The sequence below is a fragment of the Brachionichthys hirsutus genome, chromosome 2 (genome assembly GCF_040956055.1).
Source record: "Brachionichthys hirsutus isolate HB-005 chromosome 2, CSIRO-AGI_Bhir_v1, whole genome shotgun sequence".
NCBI classification, from domain to species: domain Eukaryota; kingdom Metazoa; phylum Chordata; class Actinopteri; order Lophiiformes; family Brachionichthyidae; genus Brachionichthys; species Brachionichthys hirsutus.
The window spans coordinates 9,944,785-9,949,649 of NC_090898.1; positions in this window are offsets into that span (position 1 = coordinate 9,944,785).

The following is a 4,865-nucleotide window of genomic DNA, read 5'->3' on the forward strand; positions in this document are numbered from 1 at the left end:
TTTTTTTATTATTGTATCAGCATTATATTTGGGACAGAAGGCAACTTTATACTTTTGATATGCACATGAGAAGACACACCATTAAACGAGCAGCTAGCATTCACATGATAGCATTTAGGAGGTGAATTAGAAAAACACATAACATCTCATTATTTGAGACTTTACCACATGGATTCAGTCACCAGTAGCAAACACCTTCTTTCATTGTATGCATGTTTTTTGTTTTAATATGAATGCATACTGTCACGAGGACACACGCTTTTGTATCGAAGATTTTTATATATAAAACACGGATTAACTCAAACTTCCACCATACAATTACTACATTTCTATTTCATGTAAATAGAAATACATTTCTATTTCATGTAAATAGCAGCCATTCCATTTAGATTGTGGTGAAGCGTTATCTCCACTTTAGAATACTATGTAGAAGCATTTTATGTAGTTCTATGTGGCGAGCTTAATAAAGCATTACTGTGCAAAAGCAGGCAAATGCCTTCGCTTTAAAAGCCCCCCCGCTGTGTCTCAAGCATTTTAGTACCACATCACCACACCTGAAATCCTCATGCTAAGAACATGACAGCCTGTGCATTCATTACAGCGGTCTTAAACTATTTGGACCGAGTATAACTAAAAGTATGATCTGTAATGAGGAGAAACATATGCGTCTCTCTTTTGGATTTTATGGCACTGCATAATCGCACCTTGTAAACACTTTATTTATCCGGTTAAAGGTATCGGATCACTACAAAGCAACACAAGAGTCAGGGCTGCTTTGCCAAAAGTAATAATTTATCATTATGGAAAATATTTATATTCACTTTAGTTTTGCAAGGCTTCATCGTCTCCCCTCACATCCAGCCACATTCCTCCAGATGGGATGGGGTGTGTTGGCGTCTGCACTCCAAGTTCTTGTGCAACTTCAGCACATCACCTGGCCTATCAAAAGACAATGATTGTCCTCATAGTATCATGCTCTTATGTCAAATTGATTTTCTGGATTAAAACATGTGATTTAGATTAGCTGGGAAAGCAGTAACGACACCTCTCAGCTCTGAACTGCAGTATGGGCTCCGAATTGAAACTCAAGCCCGTAGGATGTCATACAGCAGCACAATGCAGCACGCTGCCCTTGCTGTGTTCAGCACATGTGGGTAGGATTGGTTTACTAGGGTCCAATGTTTAATTTAGTATGTGTCAAAGTGGTTTTGTGTGTGTGTGTGTGTGTGTGTGTGCATCTGTGACTATCATGAAGTACCCATGTTATAAGGAGCGTAAAAGAACAATGATCGATGGTCTATTAAAAACTGATGGATGAACTTTGACAAACCAGTTCAGCCGACAGACATAAAGGATGCGTCTGCCATGTGTGTGTATCGGCGTAGGCAGGTCTCTGCATCCATATGTCGATGATATTTTATTTAGCAGATGGTCACACTCATCTGAACAAGAAGACCCAGATGCAACCTAAAACCACAGGCTTGCATGGCTCTGTTGTAATAATGCCGACATCATTAAAAATACAAGCTGGAACATGACAATTACCACCTATTAGTCTGTCATCAGTCGCACACAGTGCACAACAGTCACTTCACTAACAATGGATGGTGTTTTAGATATGGCCCAAAGACCTTCTCTATAGATGGACTCGTATAAAATATACATTTTTATTACTAGAATGGCAGATCAAATTAAGTATGATGGACATAAAATGGGATTTTTCCAGTTTATGATGTCTGAATTATATTTTATATATATATATATATATTATATATAACAGACTAAGTATTTACAGATAACTTGAAAGCTTTTAAATTTGAGTCGCTCTTCTTTCAAATACATAAATCAAAGTATTTCAAGATGTAACCCAGCCATAAATGTGTTTTCAAAGCACATTCTTCACCGACATGTTGACAGGCATAATCTTAGCAGGAACGCTCCAGTCAGCCGCTTTGAGAGAGGGAGGAAGTCATTTGGTCTGAAAGCGGCGTTCTCCGGCCAAAACGCAACTCAGAAATGAATCGCTGGGCTACATTAGCTGCGATCTTCGTTTATCTCAGCGTCCAATTCAAAACCGACTATGATAGATTTTCCACTGAAAAGCACCTTCTCTCTATAAACTGTGCAGTAATGCTGCGCAAGTCAACTCAGAGCACGAGTTAAGCTCAAGCTGTTCATCAGGTAGAGGGGAGATGCACCTGCAGTTCTCATTACAAGAGAGGGCATCACGCCCCTGTGGAGGTGCTCTCCATTACAGGTTTATTTATAAAAAGGAAAGTGCACCACAATGAGACTGAAGCATGGCCACAAATTGCATTAAGAAGTGAGATTGGCAGGGGAAACTTCATTGTGAACCTGAGTGACCTTGGTAAAGGTTTGCTGCTCCCTGAGTGCTGTCTAGTGCTTTTTAAAACAGTTTGACAGCAAAGACACATCCTTGGCTTTGTGTTTTGCCCACTTCCCTTCAGCACTATGTAGCGTTTCAGAAGTAGCTGGGAGTCGTTGGCTTAAAATAGCTGTCAGTCCCTGTGTTTTATCCTCAACTCTGCCAAACGGAGGGTCAGTGCCACCTCTGATGTGGCCAAATCCATCAGTGGAATTGTCAGTTGGTTTTAATCGCTGCCTTGTTTCTGTGCCATGTCATTCTTTCCGATAGTGTTTCTCTCTTTCCATCGCTCCAACTCCCATTCTTTCTCTCCATTTCTTCTCTCTTCCGGCTCTGCCAAGATGTAAAGCAGAGCTGGCACACTGGTTACATGTGAGGATGTTGTTGCAGTGAACAATAGGACCTAAATGTGTGAAATCCAAGGCTTTATGCTTTATCCTGCTCTGCATGTGCCAGACACTGTGCAGACCCTCCGTGTGGCAGCAGAGAACATGTGAGATTATCAACAAGTTGCAGGATGAAATGCAAACAGGACATTTTTCATTCAGACACTGTTTTTTTGAGGTTGATACAAGCTCAACTTGATTCATCATTTTCTTCCTCGTAAGAGATAGAAAATTGTTCCCTTAAAATGAATCCCGTCATTTTTCAATCCATGTCATTGTGTCAAGTGCTTAAAAATCGCCCCGCTGCTATGAATTATTGAAATTGGTATCAAAATTCTCTTTTGTGTCACGGTCAACTTGTGCTGATGATGTCATATAAATACATGAATCCCACCTCACTATTGATCATTCCTCTACCATCCCTCTCTTTCACATGCAGACATTCTGTACACACATATGCACATGGGTTTGCACACACATACATGTGTTTGGTGATGGTGATGTCATTTTACAAGCATGTGTTGCCACATGCTTGTCGAGATTGTAAAGATGAAAGCAGAGGAAGCTGGTAAGAAACTTGGACTCTCGTCCAAATGCAGAACGGTTTAGCTCTAGTATTTCATACAATGAGGCATTCTTATCTTGATAGTCTTTGCTCCTGAGCACAGGCCTCAAACAGTAGATGTCCACAGTGATGAAGCTCAAAATTCGAGCTGACTAAACAGTGGAGTTACAGACTGGCCTTTGACGGCTGATGCGTCACAAAGAAATTCCATCTGCATGCACAAATTATGAAGGCAAGATTAATGACTAAGCATTGATATTATGGCACAATTTTTCTTTCCCAGTAGAGATGTGTTCAGATTTGTGTAAAGATTGTAAAATGCAAGTAGAGTTGGTGAAGGGTAGTTAATGGGCATCGTGAGTTCACAGCCTGATTTGGAAGAGGTTTTGTGTGGTCCCACTGGAATAATTGGAAGTTTATAAATGAGATTAAATAGATATCTTTATTGTGCCGAGCGCCTCTCAGACAATAGTAAGCACCAGGAGACCTCGGTTCAGCAGGGCCCCCAGAACATGACGTGTATGGATTTAAATGTTTGTGATAAAAGTGTGCATGTTGCCCCTCTTTAAGCGTATGCCCCATTTGAAGCTCCCCAAAGAGGAATATCTTATTTAATGGAAGGGATTTATGAAGTTGAAAAGTTAGACTCTTTCTATGAACTCTCAGAAATATAGCCACAAAGTAAACCTGAAATCAAAGAGAATCGAGCATCAAGAGTCAAGACTCGGTCTTCGTCTAATAAAACCGTTTTCGAAGGCCAATTGCGAGTGGAAAAACACAGCAGCAATTACTGTGAAAGTTAAGTCTGGTCATAAACGCAGGCTGGAAATGCTTACTGCACAACGTTCATTGTTGCACATAACCAGCGCTGTCTGGACACTGGATGATGAAATCTCGTAGGGGTGCATAATGAAATAATTATGAAACAGTCCCCATCTTGAATGAAGTGATGGGGTACTGTGTCAAATAGAGGGTGGAGCAAGTACATCTTCTCCCATTTAAGAGGCTGGGAAAGCACGAAGTATACTGGTGACCTGCGTTGATCAGAGGTGTTTGGCACGAAGGTTTCTGCAATGCTTCAACTAGCCAGGCACACACACACACACACGCGCACGCACACACCTATTATTGACAATGTTTAGCAGACATAAAAGCTGATTGAAGATACGACTGTCCTAATCTTTGGAACTCAAGTGAAATGTTACCTCTAGTTCAGAGTGAGTCTGTGTTCCACGTTGATTCCCGTCATTCAGGATCAGCTAGGTGTTTCATTCCTTTCTGCAGATGGTTGGATTTAATGGGGTGAGTAATCCTATTACTTTTATAATGAGAAAAAAAAAGAACTTGAGAAAAGATGAGTCCCTTTTGGAGCAAATAACCTTTGTCTCAACAGGGTAATTGCAGATCATTTTGTCAATCATTTAGCATCCCCCCCCACCCCCATTTGTCTTTTTACAAAAGACCCTATCACCCTTAATAATATCCTGTTTACAGTATGCACATCAGTCTGTAACGTTGCCTCTCAAAA